Genomic DNA, 18,874 nt, shown 5'->3' with positions numbered 1-18,874 from the left:
TGAGGAGCTGGGTGCACCAATTTCCCCTGTGAGAGAAGCTGCGGGAACACTGGGATCTTGACCGGCGGGGACTACGCTGAGGTTCACTGCCCAAGGGAACCACGGCCTCTTCGGCCAGTACGGCAGAATAGCTATCACTCTGACTGGCTCCATCGATAATCTGATTAAAAACTTTGCGATCAAGGGTCTGGGGGGAAACGCATATGCGGTCTCGCATCGCCACGGACTCGAGAGGGCATCTACTGCTTCTGCACGGGGATGAGGCAGACGGGATGGAAATCTCGGCAGCTTCACATTCATTGGAGAAGCAAAGAGATCTATTTCTAGTGGCTTCTGCAGACTCATGATCCAACTAAACTCTGATGGGTGCACTGCCCACTCGTTGCTGTCTGGAAAACAACGTGATAGGCGATCCGCCTGCTGGTTCAAACGGCCCGGAAGGTAAACTGCCTTTAAATCCAACAAATTTCTTTCCGCCCATAACATAATGGGCTCTACTTCCTTTAATAATGTGATGCTGTGCGTTCACCCCTGCCGTTATATATATGAAACTGCTGCTCTGTTGTCTAGCCGCAATAGCACTTGTTTCTGCCATAGATGTTATTTTAGACTCAGCAGAGCTAAGTACACTGCTCGCAGCTCTAAGACATTGGAGACTACTCCCGCCACAGGGACGTCCCATTTCCCTTGCACTACCAGGTGATCTCAGGCGATTCGATGTTCTGATGTGATTTGATGTGTCGGGGGTGATGCAATGTGCTTTGGGCGATGCGATGAGAAGTGTTGGGGGAGATGCGATTTGATGTGCTGGGGGCGTTGTGATGCAATGTGCTGGGGCGATGCGATTTTACTGGGAGGGGGGCGATGCGATGTGCTGGGGGAATATTTTCTTATTTTTAACCCGATTATCTATGTAACATAGAGAAAGTTGTTTGTGCAAATAGTTGTAAATAAGCAGTTTTTTTAAATACTCCCACCATCCCATCTAAGGCCCCATTCACACATGCGGACATTATGTGCGTATTTCATCCATCCGTTTGCGGATGAAGTACGGACATACATGCATTCCTATGGGATAGCGGGTGTCGGCGGATGAACATCCGCAAACACCCGATATCTTTCGCCTCCGCAATTGTCCGATTCTGCAGACGGAGGAAAATCCTATTTTTCTATCCGTCTGCAGAGCGGATCGGATGAACACGGACAGACGGTCCGTGCTCATCCGATCCCCCGTAGAGGAGAGCGGAGAGCTGACAGGGCGGTCCCTGCACAGTGTGCTGGGACCGCCCTGTTATCCTCCGGCTCAGCGGGGACAACAGAGCGATCCCCGCAGAGCAAGCGGATCATCACGGGGTGGATCATTACTGATCCATCCCGTGTGAAAGGGGCCTAACACCAAAACACAAGCACCATTTTTCAAAATTAATATGCACAGTTTGAACTTCATAAAGTCGTCTTCAATACGTCTAGATGCATAAATGAATTGTGTTGCTGAGATTATTATTTTTTTAATTATTTTTTTTTCTTTTTAAATGAAAAGCAGTACAGAAAAAAGTATCAACTGAGTGTAGATATGTGTGTGTATATATGTACAGAACACGATGTATATATATTGTGTGTTTCCTGAATAATATTCCTTGTACATGCAGTATATTTACTGGTTCCTGGAGGGAGGAGGGGTTTGCATAGATATGGGTGGCAACTTCCTCTAACACTGCCGTTGCCATGGAAACCTGACCTGAAACTTATTACACTGCTTGTGCAGCATTGAGCATGTGCGAGATCTGCAAGGCTGAAATCCAGGAAGAAATACGGTCTGGCTTCAGATGCCCACACTTAAGATGGCCACAGTCTGCTGCTAGTTTATAAACTTTCAAAATGCTGTATTAACCATTAAACTTTACTGAATACATTAAGCTTGTGTATTATAGGGGTATTTTTATTTAAAAAGTGTAATTTTGGCCTGAGCACCACTTTAACCACTTGCTTACTGGGCACTTAAACCCCCCTCCTGCCCAGACCAATTTTCAGCTTTCAGCGCTGATGCACTTTGAATGACAATTGTGCGGTCATACAACACCGTACCCAAATGAAATTTTTATCATTTTTTTCCCACAAAAAGAGCTTTCTCTTGGTGGTATTTAATTACAGCTGGGAGTTTTATTTTTTGCTAAACAAACAAAAAAAGATGCAAAAAAAAATAAAAATCATGTTTAATAGTTTGTTATAAAATTTTGCAAACAGGTAATTTTTCTCCTTCATTGAAGTGCACTGATGAGGCAGCACTGGTGGGCACTGATAGGCTGCACTGGTGGGCACTGATATGCATAGTTAAGGCGGCACTAATAGGCACAGATAAAGTGGCACCGATAGGCACAGATAAGGCAGTACTGATGGGCACAGATAAGGAGGCACTGATGGGCAAAGATGGGCACAGATAAGATGGCACGGATGGGTGGCACGGATATAGGTTTGAGGCACTGCTATTCAAGTCATTGTTGCTGCAGATTGTCTTTTGTCAGGGCTGAGAGAGGGACAGGACGCTGTGTGCAGCAGGGACAGTCAGTTTAATCATTAGCTGTTACTATTAGGTCCACAAAAGTCCTTTTCAGGACTGGTATGGTAAAGTAGTAAAGGATATAGTTTTGAGTGCTATTCAAGTTATTGTTGCAGGAGCCTGTGTTTTGTCAGTTTAAATAGGGACAGGCAGGAAGCTGTGTGTGGCAGTGAGGAACAGTCAGTTTAATCAGTAGCTGTTACTATTAGGTCCACAAAGGATCTTTTCAGGACTGGTATGGTAATAGGCTTATACACGTATAATATTTTTTCTTCCAAATATAGAAAGAATATTATACTTGACTGCTGCCCTTCTGCTGCAGTAGTCCTTTATGAGTATAGGGACTGAGGTACAGTCTGCTAATCACAACCTACTATTTGCACAAAGGTCCTTCTAAGGACTGGTAAGGTATAGCGTAATACAGTATATAAGGTTGAGTGAGGTACAGTCTGCTAATCCTTAAGGACTGGTATAGGTCCACAATATATAGGGTTGAGGTGCACTACTGCTGACTGCTGCCCTATTCTTCAGCAGTCCTTTATGAGTATAGGGACTGAGGTACAGTCTACTAATCACAACCTACTAGTTCCACAAAGGTCCTTATAAGGACTGGTATGGTATAGTGTACTACAGTATATAGGGTTCAGTAAGGTACAGTCTGCTAATCACAACCTAAAAAGCACACCGTACTATATGCCCGTACCCTCCTGTTTGAAGAGGTTGAGCGGTGTCCTATTTTTGGGGCCCAGCAGCAAGTTGCTGGTATCAGTGCTGCTGTTAGTGCTCTCTATCTCGGTGCTGGTGTCAGTGCTCTATATCACGGTGCTGGTGATCATCTCCTGCACCTCTTCTTTGCCTACCCTGACCTTCCCTCGCCTCCATTGTCTCAAGAGTCCTGAATTGTCAGAATTTCACATATAACACATGTATGAGGTGAATCTGGGATCGACAACTACAAGCATTCTTTTTTTATATGTGAAATTCTGACAATTCAGGACTCTTGAGACAATGGAGGCGAGGGAAGGTCAGGGTAGGCAAAGAAGAGGGTGCAGGAGATGATCACCAGCACCGTGATATAGAGCACTGACACCTGCACCGTGATAGAGCGATATGACACCAGCACCGTGACATAACACATGTATGAGGTGAATCTGGGATCGACAACTACAAGCATTCTTTTTTTATGTCACGGTGCTGGTGTCATATCGCTCTATCACGGTGCAGGTGTCAGTGCTCTATATCACGGTGCTGGTGATCATCTCCTGCACCCTCTTCTTTGCCTACCCTGACCTTCCCTCGCCTCCATTGTCTCAAGAGTCCTGAATTGTCAGATTTTCACATATAAAAAAAGAATGCTTGTAGTTATCGATCCCAGATTCACTGCACAAAGGTCCTTCTAAGGACTGGTAAGGTATAGCGTACTACAGTATATAGGGTTGAGTGAGGTACAGTCTGCTAATCCTTAAGGACTGGTATAGGTCCACAATATATAGGGTTGAGGTGCACTACTGCTGACTGCTGCCCTATTCTGCAGCAGTCCTTTATATGAGTATAGGGACTGAAGTACAGTCTGCTAATCACAACCTACTAGTTCCACAAAGGTCCTTCTAAGGACTGGTAAGGTATAGCGTACTACAATATATAGGGTTGAGTGAGGTACAGTCTGCTAATCCTTAAGGACTGGTATAGGTCCACAATATATAGGGTTGAGGTGCACTACTGGGTGGGACTTTAGAGACATGGATGTAAAGGAGAACCCTGTTGTGAATGTGGCAGTTATCCTTACTGCTGTACTCTGTTTTGTTTATTGCTTGCTCTTAATCCCTGTACTCTATACAATATGCATAGATATACTGTACATAGACCTGACCAAGGTGTTTATTGTCTAAACTGTTGCTGGTTTTAATTAAGTTCTTCTTTCATGTAAGCTCAGTCCATACATCAGAATGTTTCTTTGTGCTCAACCAGTGGGTTGAACAAAAATGGCTTGATTTTTTTTCCCCCCATTACCATGTAGCACTAACCCCTGAAGGAGCTGCTGGTTTTATTTGCACCTGCACTTTGCTAATGAACCCCCCTTGACTTGACTCAGTCCCCTTGACACAGCTGTGGTGCAATATGAATGTGTAATGAAATGGTGAGAGGTAACGCCACAATACAATATAATATACCTGTATTATTACCAGGACACCCGATGGCTCCACCTGCTGAGAGAAAACAATACTCCACACAATTGAAGTACTTAACCATAAATATACTTTACTGTAATTATGATAAACAGGTGGTTAGAATAATTGTACTGTCATCCTAACGTAAAATGACAGAACAATGAATGCAAAACAACAATTTTACAAGGTGAAACCACAAGGGAGCTCCCCCTACTTTAATAGCTAGTTGCAAGATCTTGTTAATAGTAAACATTCTTTAATCTTCTTTTCTTCTGCTAGCTATGATGGTCCTTTATAATTTGTAATCCAAAGGATAAGGAAGTTAGGCTGATCTTAAAAGTACATTGCACCCCATACTCATTCACATAGGGTGGGGGGACGCTATCCGGGGGCCCCCTTATTAAAGGGGGCTCCCAGATTCCGATAAGCCCCCCGCCCGCAGACCCCGACAACCAACGGCCAGGGTTGTCGGGAAGAGGCCCTTGTCCTCATCAACATGGGTACAAGGTGCTTTGGGGTGCGGGGGCCGCGCCGTGCCGCCCCCCCTTCCCCAAGGCACCCCCCATGTTGAGCCTGGTATGGTTCAGGAGGGGGGGGGGGGGGCGCTCGTTCGTCCCCACCCCCTTTCCTGACCGGCCGGGCTGCGTGCTCGGATAGGGGTCTGGTATGGATTTTGAGGGGGACCCCATGCCTTTTTTTGGCGTAGGGGATTCCCCTTAAAATTCCTACCGGACCTAAGGGCCTGGTATGCCCCCGAGACATTATCGCCGCTCTCTCGCTCCTATAGGAAAATGGCGGCACCTACTATATATATATATATATATATATATATATATATATATATATATATATATATATATATATATATATATATATATATATATATATATATATATATATATATATATTTTTTTTTTTTTTAGCATAGACCCTAGCGAATAAATTGGTGATCGTTGAAATCATTTTTTTTGTCTCATGATATTTGCGCAGTGCTCTTTCAAACACATTTTTGGGGGGAAAAATACACTTTTATGAAAAAAAAACCCCATAAAGTTAGCCAAATTTTTTTCTATAATGTAAAAGATGATGTTATGCCAAGTAAATAGATAGTTAATGTCAATGTCATGCTTGTGAACATTACTGGAATGACGACAAACTAAGGAACTTAATAAATCTCCATAGACAGCGCTTTTAAAAATAATGTAACGGTTACCAGGTTAAAGTTACAGAGGAGATCTAGTTTGTGGCAATACCTTATGTGTGATTTGAACACCATTTATATATGAGGTGTGACTTACGTAAGCGTTTTCTTTGCTGCGCAAGCATGCGAAGATGGGAGGGGGGTGCTTTAAAAAAAAATCTTTTTTTTTCTTTTTTTGCATTGTCCCTTTAAAAAAAAAAAATCTGATCACTTTTGTCCACTCTCAACCCTCTTGACAAACGTCAAGATGATCACCTCAGCAAACAAGCAGAAAAATTAAATCTGGTCGTCTACACAAACAACATATTACAAAAAAGCCTATGGCACCTGTTATTCCCAGGCGGTCTCCCATCCAGGTACTAACCAAGCCCGACCCTGCTTTGCATCCGAGATCAGACAAGATCAAGAGCATTCAGGGTGATGTGGCTGCAGGCGACCTTGCTGGCCACTCTCAACCCTCTTGACAAACGCCAAGATGGTCATTTCTGCAAATCAGTAGAAAAATATAACAGGTTGTCGACACCAACAACATATTAAAAAAAAAGCCTACGGCACCTGGTATTCCCAAGCGGTCTTCCATCCAGGTACTAACCAGGCCCGACACTGCTTAGCATTCGAGATCAGACGAGATAAGATAAGATCGGGAGCATTCAGGGTGATGTAGCCATAGGCGATCTTGCTGGCCACTCTCAACCCTCTTGACAAACGTCAAGATGATCAACCTTGGCAAACAAGCAGAAAAATAAAACAGGTCGTCTACACTAACAACATATTTAAAAAAAGCCTACGGCACCTGGTATTCCCAGGAGGTCTCCCATCCAAGCACTAAGCAGGCCCGACCCTGCTTAGCATCCGAGATCAGACGAGATCGTGCGCATTCAGGGTGATATTGAACCTAGAAGAAAATTCGATCGATTGATTGTGAAAGACCGGAGAATTTCAGATATACAGAAGTTGAAAGACGGTGGACAGCGGGAAAACTGACGAGTTTTATATTTGGTGAGTAGAAAAGTAATATGGAATTTGTAGATGTTTTAGCTGATGAAAGTACATTAGAATTTAAAGGTTTAGCGAAACAGGTTTCTGATGCTGTCATCAGTTGCTGTCAGTTTATCTGTTCATCACTCCCTACATTCCCTCTTTACCATCTTTACCTGCCTGGGAGGGCTAGCTGACCGATGCCTTTTGGATCTTGCTCTTTCCTTAGAATGCACATCGCATCGCCCAAAGCACATTGCATCACCCCAACACATCAAATCGCATCAGAACATCGAATCACATCACCCAAGCACATCGCATTGAATCGCCCCAGCACATCGATCCGCATCTCCCCCAGAACATCGAATCACATCACCCCAGCACATTGCATCACCCCCAACACTTCGAATTGCATCATCACATCGAATCGCATCGCCCCAGCAAATCGAATCGCATCTCCCCCAGCACATTGCATCTCCCAGCACATCTAATCGCCCCAGCACATCAAATCGCCCAAAGCACATTGCATCACCCCCAAAACATCGAATCACATCAGCACATCAAATCGCTTTGCCCCACCACATAGCATCAAAACGAATTGCCCAAGCACATCGCATCGCCCCAGCACATCGCATCGCCCCAGCACATCGCATCGCCCCAGCACATCGCATCGAATCGCATCACCCAAGCACATCGCATTGAATCGCTCCCAGCACATCAAATCGGATCTCCCCCAGAAAATCAAATCGCATCACCCCAGCACATTGCATCACCCCCAGCACTTCAAATTGCATCAGCACATCGAATCGCATAGCCCCAGCACATCTCATCGCCCCCAGCACATCACATCTCCCCAGCAAATCGAATCGCATCTCCCCCGCGCATTGCATCCCCCCCAGCACATCAAATCGCCCCAGCGCATCAAATCGCCCAAAGCACATTGCATCACCCCCAACACATCGAATCACATCAGCACATCAAATCGCTTTGCCCCACCACATTGCATCGAAACGCATTACCCAAGCACATCGCATCGCCCCAGCACATCGAATCGCATCTCCCTAGAACATCGAATTGCATAACCCCCAGCACATTGCATCACCCCTGCACATCGAATCGCCCCCAGCACATCACATTGGCCCCAGCACATCACATTGGCCCCAGCACATCGAATCGCATCTCCCCAGCACATCGCATCGCCCAAAGCACATTGCATCACCCCCAAAACATCGAATCGCATCAGCACATCGAATCGCTTCGCTCCAAAACACATCGAATCCCATCGCCCAATCGCATCTCCCCAGAACATCGACTCTCCCCAAAGCACATTGCATCACCCGCAACACATCAAATCGCATCGCCCACAGCACATCACATCGCCCCAGCACATCGCATTGCCCCCAGCACATAGAATCGCATCTCCCCCAGCACATAGAATCGCATCTCCCCCAGCACATCGAATCGCAACTCCCCCAGCACATTGAATCACCCCCAGCACAACGCATCCCCCAAAGCACATTGCATCGCCCAAAGCACATTGCATCACCCCCAACACATCTAATCGCATCAGCACATTGAATCGCTTCATCCCAACACCTCGAATCCCATCGCCCAATCGCATCACATCTCCCCAGAACATCGAATCGCCCCCAGCACATCACATAGAATCGCATCACCCCAGCACATCGCATCGCCCCCCAGCACATGGCATCACATCGAATTGCATCTCCCCCAGCACATCGAATCACATCTCCCCAGCACATCGAATCACATCTCCCCAGCACATTGAATCACCCCCAGCGCATCGCATCTCCCAAAGTACATTGCATCACCCGCAACACATCAAATCGCATCACCCCCAGCACATCACATCGAATCGCATCGCCCCAGCACATCGCATCGCCCCCAGCACATCGCATCACATTGCTCCCAGCACACAGAATCGCATCTCCACCAGCACATCGAATCGCATCACCCCCAGCACATCGAATTGCATCTCCCCCAGCACATCGAATCGCATCTCCCCAGCACATTGAATCACCCCCAGCACATTGCATCGCCCAAAGCACATTGCATTACCCCCAACACATCGAATTGCATCAGCACATCGAATCGCTTCACCCCAACACCTAGAATCCCATCGCCCAATCGCATCACATATCCCCAGAACATCAAATCGCCCTCAGCACATCACATCGCCCCCAGCACATCGAATCGCTTCGCCCCCAACACATCGAATCCCATCGCCCAATCGCATCTCCCCAGAACATCGAATTGCCCCAAAGCCCATTGCATCACCCACAACACCTTACATCAGAGTCCCACTTTATAGCAGAGTATCTCCCCCTTGCATCAGAGTGTGGCAGAGTGCCCCCTTCCGCATACACAATATTGTCAAAAGTATTGGGACACCTGCCTTTACACACGAACTTTAATGGAATATCAGTCTTCGTCCATAGGGTTCAATATTTAGTTGCCACACTCTTTGCAGTTATAACAGCTTCAACTATTCTGGGAAGGCTGTCTACAAGGTTTAGGAGTGTGTCTATGGGAATATTTGACCATTCTTCCAATAGTACATTTGTGAGGTCAGGCACTGATGTTGGACGAGAAAGGCCCATCTCGCAGCCTTCACTCTATTTCACCCCAAAGGTGTTCTATTGGGTTGAGGTCAGGACTCTGCATTCCAGTCACGTTCCTCCACCCCAAACACGCTCATCCATGTCTTTATGGATCTTGCTTTGTGCACTGGTCCAAATCACTTGGTGGAGGGGGATTATGGTGTGGTGTTGTTTTTCAGGGGTTGGGCTTGGCCCCTAAATTCCAGTGAAGGCAACACTTAAGGTGTCAGCATACCAAGAAATGTTGGACAATTTCATGCTCTCAACTTTGTGGGAAGTTTGAGGAAGGCCCCTTTCTGTTCCAACATGACTGTGCACCAGTGTACAAAGCATAATCCATAAAAGACATGGATGAGCGAGTTTGGGGTGGAGGAGCTTTACTGGGCTGGACAGATTCTTGACCTCAACCCAATAGAACACCTTTGGGATGAATTAGAGCAGAGAATCCTGAGCCAAGCCTACTCGTCCACATCAGTGCCTGACTTCACAAATGCTCTTCCTGGAAGAATGCTCAAACATTCCCAAAGACACACACCTAAACCTTGTGGTCAGCCTGCCCAGAAGAATTGAAGCTGTTGTAGCTGCAAAAGGGTGGGCCAACTCAATAGTGAATCCTCATTGACCACCAAGGGGAGACGTGCTGCCCATCATTGAGCACCAAGGGGAGACGTGCTGCCCATCATTGACCACCAAGGGGAGATGTGCTGCCCATCATTGACCACCAAGGGGAGACGTGCTGCCCATCATTGACCAAAGGGAGACATGCTGCCCATCATTGACCACCAAGGGGAGACATGCTGCCCATCATTGACCACCCAGGGGAGACATGCTGCCCATTGACCACCAATGGGATTAACGTGCCCTGGAGTTAAAAGCTAAATGCATCTTTAACCACTTGGGATCCGCGCTATTGCCAAATGACGGCATTAGCGCGGATCTACTTTTCCGGGACTACGTCTATTGACGTCGTCCCGGGTACGAGCGGCTCTCGGCTCCGTGAGACTCGCCTGATCACCGATCCGTGTAAGGGGTCGATCCCGACCCCTTATCACGTGATCAGCTGTCAGCCAATGACAGCTGATCATGTGATAGAACGGAGCCGGTAATCGGCTATTATTCCTCCTCGCGCTGACAGCGCGAGGAGAGAAAAAAAAAGCCGATCACCGGCGGCCATGATCGGGACATTAGTCCCGATCACGGCCAGCAATACAGCTGACCACCTGCCCCCTGCCAGTGCCCACCTGCCCACCGCAGTGCCATCCTGAATAAAAGTGCCCCCCAGCAGTGCCACCCAGCAGTACCCATAGTGCCCACAGTGCCACCCGCAGTGCCATCCAGCAGTGCCACCAACAGTGCCACCCACAGTGCCCACAATGTGCCCACAATGTGCCTCAAAGGTGCTGCACCCCAGTGCCGCCCATCAGTGCCACCTATCAGAGCCACCTATCAGTGCCACCTATCAGTGCCCATCAGTCCCATCTATCAGTGGTACCTATCAGTGCCCATCCGTGCCACCCATCCGTGCCACTTATCCGTGCCACCCATCCATGCCATCTTATCTGTGCCCATCTTTGCCCATCAGTGCCGCCTTATCTGTGCCCATCGGTGCCGCCTTATCTGTGCCTATTAGTGCCGCCTTAACTATGCCTATCAGTGCCCACCAGTGCAGCCTATCAGTGCCCACCAATGCATCCTATCAGTGCCCACCAATGCATCCTATCAATGCCCACCAATGCAGCCCATCAGTGCCCACCAATGCAGCCCATCAGTGCCCACCAATGCAGCCATCAGTGCCGCCTAATCAGCGCACTTCAATGAAGGAGAAAAATTACCCGTTTGCAAAATTTTATAACAAACTATTAAAACATGATTTTTTTATTTTTTTTTTGCATCTTTTTTTGTTTGTTTAGCAAAAAGTAAAACTCCGAGCTGTAACTAAATACCACCAAAAGAAAGCTCTATTTGTGGGAAAAAAATGATAAAAATTTCATTTGGGTACAGTGTTGTATGCCTGCGCAATTGTCATTCAAAGTGCATCAGCGCTGAAAGCTGAAAATTGGTCTGGGACTGAGGGGGGTTTAAGTGCCCAGTAAGCAAGTGGTTAAAGAAAAATAAATGTATAAAATTAAGAAAAAATGTGTACCCTTCACTTACTTTAGACGATGATTTAATTTTTTTTTACTGGTTATATGTTTTGAGTTACAGAGGAGGTCTAGGGCTAGAATTATTGCTCTCGCTCTAACGTTCGCAGCGATACCTCACATGTGTGGTTTGAACACCGTTTTCATATGTGGGCGGGACTTATGTATGCGTTCGCTTCTGCATGCGAGCACATGGGGACAGGGGCGCTTTAAAAAAAAAAAAAATGTTATTGTTCATTTTACTTTATTTATTTTAGTTTGACTTTTTTTCCCCAAAAAAAAATTTTTTGATCACTTTTATTCCTATTACAAGGAATGTAAACATCCCTTGTAATAGGAATATGGCATGACAGGTCCTCTTTACAGTGAGATATGGGGTCAATAAGACCCCGCATCTCACCTCTAGGCTGGGAAGCCTGAAAAAAAAAAAAGATTCTGGCTTTGATCGTATTGGCGAGTCGGTAGAAGCACCAGAGGGCGGCGGGAGGGGGGGTGTCTATGGGTATCACCGACTATGGCTGGGTATCTCTGAGTATGGCTGGGTATCTCTGAGTATGGCTGGGTATCTCTGAGTATGGCTGGGTATCTCTGAGTATGGCTGGGTATCTCAGAGTATGACTGGATATCTCAGAGTATGACTGGATATCTCAGAGTATGGCGTTGCAGAGTATTGCATTGCAGAGCATTGCAGGGTATTGGTGGGTGTTGCAGAGCATTGCAGAATGTTGTAGGGTATTGGCGGGTGTTGCAGAGTATTGCCGAGTGTTGCAGGGTATTGGCGGGTGTTGCAGAACATTGCAGAGTGTTGTAGGGTATTGGCGGGTGTTGCAGAGTATTGCAGAGTGTTGCAGGGTATTGGCGGGTGTTGCAGAACATTGCAGAGTGTTGCAGGGTATTGGCGGGTGTTGCAGAACATTGCAGAGTGTTGCAGGGTATTGCAGAGTGTTGCAGGGTATTGCAGAGTGTTGCAGGGTATTGGCGGGTGTTGCAGGGTATTGGCGGGTGTTGCAGGGTATTGGCGGGTGTTGCAGAGCATTGCAGAGTGTTGCAGAGCATTGCAGAGTGTTGCAGGGTATTGGCGGGTGTTGCAGGGTATTGCAGAGTGTTGCAGGATATTGGCGGGTGTTGCAGGGTATTGGCCGGTGTTGCAGAGCATTGCAGAGTGTTGTTGCAGGGTATTGCAGAGTGTTGTTGCAGGGTGTTGCAGGGTATTGCAGGGTGTTGCAGAGTGTTGCAGGGTATTGGCGGGTGTTGCAGAGCATTGCAGAGTGTTGCAGAGTATTGGCGGGTGTTGCAGAGCATTGCAGATCATTGCAGGGTGTTGCAGAGCATTGCAGGGTGTTGCAGGGTATTGGCGGGTGTTGCAGGGTATTGGCGGGTGTCGCAGAGCATTGCAGAGTGTTGTTGCAGGGTATTGCAGAGTATTGCAGCAGAGTATTGTAGAGTATTGAAGCAGAGTATTGCAGAGTAATGGCAGGGTATGATGGGGTTAATTTTCGATGAGCAGCGATGTGGGCACTGCAGATGCAGCCCACAGCGCTGCTGACACCGATCTCTTCCCCCTCCGCTGTACCGATCGGTTTGTTTACAAGTGATCACTCCGTCATTTGATGGAGCGATCACGTGGACCCGGCAGTCAAGGATGCTCTCGAGTGCGCGCCCCAGAGCGGAATTCTGGGAGGACGTCATATGACGGCCTCCCAGAGTTAATCAACCGCCCTGTAGCCGTCATTCGGTTATGGGCTGGTTGTTAAGTGGTTAAAGACTCATTAGCAGAGCTAATTCATACACCTCCCTCCCTGCAAGACACGCTTAGGGGTCAAACGTCAGAAATGACTAACCAGGGTCAATCATCCGCGGACCCAGCAGGCACTTCTTCAACCCCGCCTCCCTTATCTGCTGGGAACAGTGCCGAGTCGGAGGATTCCTCAGATGAATCAGAACCCTCGGGGTTTAATTTTTCATTAGTACAACCTTTTGTCTTGGCGGTTAAACCAGCTATCTGCTGGGAAGAGGTGGAAGAGCCTCCTAAAAAGACAAAAACCTTTTTTCCATTTCTGAAAATGAAATTAATTTTTTTCCCTTTCTAGAAGAATTAAAGGATTTAATAGAAGGGGAATGGAAGAGGACGGATAAACGCTTCTCCCTAAATAGACTCCAGAAGTTGTACCCGCTGGCCAAGTCAGATACAGCCTTCCTGGATACACCTCCAGTAGTTGATGCAGCAGTGGTGCGTTTAACCAAGAACATCACCCTACCTATGGAGGATTCGGCCTCCTTTTAAAGATCCTCTGGACAGGCGTATAGATGGATTTGAAAAAAGCCTATCAGTTGGCTGGAGGAGCATGTAGACTGGCTGTGGCTTTAGCCTTGGTGTCTAATGCCATTAAAGTTTGGACAGAAAACATTGAAGTAGTTATCCGAGAAGATGTACCAAAGGACAACATTATAAAAGCCATGGGCAGCCGACGCAGCATCAAAACAAAACTGGTGCAAAATCCCTTTTGATGGGAAGGCACTCTTTGGAGAAAGACTGGAAAAGGCAATCGAGAGTGACAGGAGGGAAGTTGGGGCTACTTCCCCAGGATAGAAGGGTGAGGCATTCACACGTGGTATCAACAAAATTCCAAGCTTCCAGGAATAGGAATTTCTCCAACTTTAGACAAGGCAGAGACCCCAAAAAGAATTGGAGGAGTACTCAGGCCACGTTTTTAAAGGCAAATAGAGAAGCCTCTCCAATACTCAGGAGGGGACAAAATCCTTTTGACAAAAGGCCACTGCAGCCAGGTTGAAGAGGTTTGCGGAGGTATCGGGCAGTCGTTGCGAAGATCCGTGGGTGGTCTCTACAGTCCGTTTTACCCATTTTTGGACCTTCCAAGATGTGCCCCCACAAGACTCGTTAGTTCTAACAAAAAGTCCAACTTCACAGCAGAAAGCGGAATCTCTGCAGAAATATCTTCACCTTCTTGTAGTACAACAGGCAGTTTTACCGGTCCCTCCCTCCGAGAGATTCATGGGATTCTATTCTCCTCTCTTCCTCATCCCCAAGAAGAGTGGAGAGTGGAGACCAGTGGTGGATCTGAAGAGGTTAAATCGTTTCATACAGCTCGACTCGTTCAAGATGGAATCCTTGCAGACGATCATCCAGATGGTCCAACCAGGAGACTGCTTGCTATCGGTAGACTTGCAAGATGCTTATTTCCATGTTCCCGTGTTACCAGCGTTCCAAAGATTTTTGAGAGTGGCAATAGGCTCAACACATCTCCAGTTTCAATGCCTGCCTTTTGGCCTATGCACATCACCAAGGATATTCTCAAAAGTTCTAATTTCAGCCCTGGCACCTTCGAGTCTTTCACTTTTTGGATGACATTCTACTGCTAGCGTCTGATCAAGCCCAGCTACGGGACTACAAGGAGATTCTTCTGAGGACTCTGAGAGAGTTTGGATGGTTAGTAAATACAGAGAAGAGCCTCCTAACCCCAACTCAGGTGATGATTTACCTGGGTGCTCTATTCAATACCAAGGCTGGTACAGTGCGCCTCCCTCCCCAGAAGGTGAAGGCGATTGTTCAGAAGATGGTCCACGTCAGATCTCTCTCCCACCTGTCAGCCTCGAATTGCTTGAGTTTAATCGGGACCATGGCGGCTTGCCTTTCCAATGTTACCTTGGGCTCATTGGTAGTGATGGACGAACTTCCGACGGGACGTTTCGCGAACGCGAAATGCGAACGGACCCAAACGTTCGCGAAACCGACCGTTCGCCGCGGGCCCCATTGACTTCAATGGGAGGCGAACTTTGCAAACCTTCATGTCGAATTTGCGGCCACGTGGTAATTATTAGGGGGTAAAACGTAGTCCCACCATCTGGACAATGACATAATACATGTATGAGGTGAATTTGGGATCGATAACTACAAGCATTTTTATTTTATTTGGGAAATTGTTCTAACAATTCAGGACTATGGAGTTAATGAAGGCAATGGAGGAGAGGGAAGGTCAGGGACCAGGGTAGGCAAAGAAGAGGGTGCAGGAGATGATCACCAGCAGCGTGACATACCGGAATGACACATGCACCGTGATAGAGGCATCTGACAGCAGCACCGTAATACAGAGCACTGACAGCAGCACCGTGACATACAGCGCTGACAGCAGCACCGTGACATACAGCGCTGACAGCAGCACCGTGACATACAGCGCTGACAGCAGCACCGTGACATACAGCGCTGACAGCAGCACCGTGACATACAGCGCTGACAGCAGCACCGTGACATACAGCGCTGACAGCAGCACCGTGACATACAGCGCTGACAGCAGCACCGTGACATACAGCGCTGACAGCAGCACCGTGACATACAGCGCTGACAGCAGCACCGTGACATACAGCGCTGACAGCAGCACCGTGACATACAGCGCTGACAGCAGCACCGTGACATACAGCACTGACAGCAGCACCGTAAGCAGCCCCAGGAGGAAGTCAGCACAGCACAGGGATGGTGTGATCCCCTCATAATAAGAACCCCCAGGAGGAAGTCAGCACAGCACAGGGATAGTGTGATCCCTTCATAATAAGAACCCCCAGGAGGAAGTCAGCACAGCACAGGGATATCATAAGCAGCCCCAGTAGAAATATGACACCGCTCAACCTCTTCAAAGAGGAGGGTAGGGGCATATAGTACGGTGTGCTTTTTTGGGTCAAGGAAGTGAGCCAAATGAATTAAGAAGGTCTGTGTGCTTGATTAAAAAAATAGTTTATAGACATATACATGGTCTACTGGTCACATGTGTTGAATTCCTCCGAGATCCATGCCTCATTCATTTTTAGAAATGTGAGGTAGTTAACACTGTGGTGAGCTAGGCGAGTACGCTCATCGGTCACAATCCCCCCTGCTGCGCTGAACGTCCTTTCGGACAGGACACTGGATGAGGGGCAAGCCAACAGTTCGATTGCAAATTGGGCAAGCTCTGGCCAGAGGTCAAGCCTGCCCACCCAGTAGTCTAGGGGTTCATCACTCCTCAGAGCGTCCACATCGGCCGTTAACCCAATGTAGTCGGACACCTGACGGTCTAGGCGTTCCCTGATGCTGGATCCGGATGACACCTGTCGATGGGTCGGCTGAAAGAATGACCTCATATCCGAAGTCACCAACACATCTTCAAACCGGCCTCTTCTTGCAGGCGCTGTTGGATTGGTACCCGCAAATCCTTCTCTGGGAGTGGGAATTGCTCCTCTGCCAGCGCACGCAAAAGCAGAATGCAGCATTTCTCGAAGCAAGGCCTGGAAGTGCTGCATTCTGACAGCCCTCTGCGACGGCGGTAACATTTCCGCCATTTTGTGTTTGTACCGGGGGTCTAAGTACGTTGCCACCCAGTACTGGTCCTTGACCCTCATGCTTTTTATACGGGGGTCCCTATTAAAACACTGGAGCATGAAGGCCCCCATTTGCACTAAAGTGGAAGCGGTGTGGTGGCCTGGCTCCTGCTCATCATCCAGGATAATGTCGTCCTCTTCATTCTCCTCTCCCCATCCTCGCACAACAGGGATCCCAGAAAGGTTTAAAGCATGCTCTTCTTGCTCCTGCTCATCCGCCCCGGCACCATCCTCCTCTGACTCCTCATCAGACTCCTGTTGTTGACTTGTCTCAGATAGAGTAGCCCCCCCTGGGAATTCATCCAGCATTGCGACTTCCTCATCTTCCCGCTCCTGCTCCTCCACAGCCTGATCAATGACACGACGCAATGCACGCTCCAGAAAGAAGGCATAAGGTACCATGTCACTGATGGCGCCATGGCTGCGACTGACCAGTTTGGTGATCTCCTCAAATGGCCGCAGAAGTCTGCATGTGTCGCGCATGAGCAGCCACTGGCGCGGTGAAAAAAAACCCAGCTCCCCAGAACCGTTTCTTTCGCAGAGTTCATACAGGTAGACGTTAACTGCACGTTTCTGCTGGAGCAGCCTATCAAGCATATAGAAGGTTGAGTTCCATCGCGTCGGGCAATCGCAAATAAGACGTCTGACCGGCAGATGGTGTCGCCGCTGAATGTCAGCAAGGCGAGCCATGGCCGTGTAAGATCTTCTGAAATGGGCCGAGATTTTCCTTGCCTGCCGCAAGATGTCCTGGACCCCAGGGTATTTGACAAGGAATCGCTGCACGACCAAGTTTAAGACGTGTGCCATGCACGGCACGTGCGTGATTTTGCCCTGTTTCAATGCGCTAAGCAGATTGGCACCGTTGTCACACACCACTTTACCAACTGTCAAATTGAGCGGTGTTAGCCACTCATCTGCCTGTGAACGCAAAGCTGAAAGGAGTGCCGGGCCAGTGTGGCTCTTTGCTTCCAGGCACAACAGACGCAGCACGGCATGGCAACGTCTCACCTGGCATGTGGAATAGGTTCTGGGGAGCTTGGGCGGTGCAGTGGAAGAGACGCTAGCAGCGGAAAAGGAGGAGGCAGCTGAGGAGGAGAGGGAGGAGGATGGAGTAGGAGGAGGAGAAGAAGAGTCAGGCCTGCATGCAATCCGTGGCGGTAAAACCAAATCTACACGGGTGCCACGGGTTACATGCTTGACGGCCGTCAGAAGGTTCACCCAGTGGGCAGTAAAACTGATATACCTTCCCTGCCCGTGTTTGCTAGACCACGTGTCTGTGGTCAGATGTATCTTGGCACCGACACTGTGTGCCAGAGATACATTCACTTGCCGCTGAACATGGCCATATAGCTCTGGGATGCCCTTCTCTGAGAAATACTTCCTTCCTGGGACCTTCCATTGTGGTGTTCCAATGGCCACAAATTTGCGAAAGGCCTCCGAGTCCACCAGTTTATATGGCAGTAGTTGGCGGGCTATGAGTTCTGACAAGCCAGCCGCCAACCGTTGGGCAAGAGGGTTATCCGGCATCATCATTTTTTTACGCTCAAACATTAGGCCCACGGAAGCCTGCCTTTTTGCAGAAAAATGTGAGCTTGGCGTGATGGAAGGTGGAGTGGAGGACAATTGTGAGGAGAGAGGAGAAGGAGAAGTAGAAGACGAGGCTGGACGGTGAGAGCCTGCAGTGTGGCTTTGTGTGTTCCGTTGCTCCCACTGGGCTCGGTGATGGCTGCTCATGTGCCTTCTTAAGGCGGTCGTCCCTAGGTGAGTATTGGGCTTACCGCGACTAACGCGTTGACTGCAAAGATTGCAGATGGCAACGCTATTGTCAGCAGCGGACACGT

General features: G+C 48.2%; 3 pseudogenes; all 3 read right to left on the bottom strand.

The window, feature by feature from the left end:
* Window positions 1-6,241: 6,241 nt before the first annotated feature.
* On the bottom strand, window positions 6,242-6,360 carry LOC143959148 (5S ribosomal RNA; annotated as a pseudogene).
* Window positions 6,361-6,469: 109 nt separating this feature from the next.
* Window positions 6,470-6,598, bottom strand: LOC143959137 (5S ribosomal RNA; annotated as a pseudogene).
* A 109-nt stretch (window positions 6,599-6,707) lies between these two features.
* LOC143959158 (5S ribosomal RNA) lies at window positions 6,708-6,827 on the bottom strand (annotated as a pseudogene).
* Window positions 6,828-18,874: the final 12,047 nt, after the last annotated feature.

Source organism: Lithobates pipiens, unplaced genomic scaffold (assembly GCF_037356315.1).
Source record: "Lithobates pipiens isolate NorthernLeopardFrog02 unplaced genomic scaffold, aLitPip1_a1.2 Scaffold_67, whole genome shotgun sequence".
Lineage (NCBI taxonomy): Eukaryota > Metazoa > Chordata > Amphibia > Anura > Ranidae > Lithobates > Lithobates pipiens.
The sequence above is the reverse complement of the archived record's forward strand: the minus strand, read 5'-3'. Positions and strand labels throughout refer to the sequence as shown.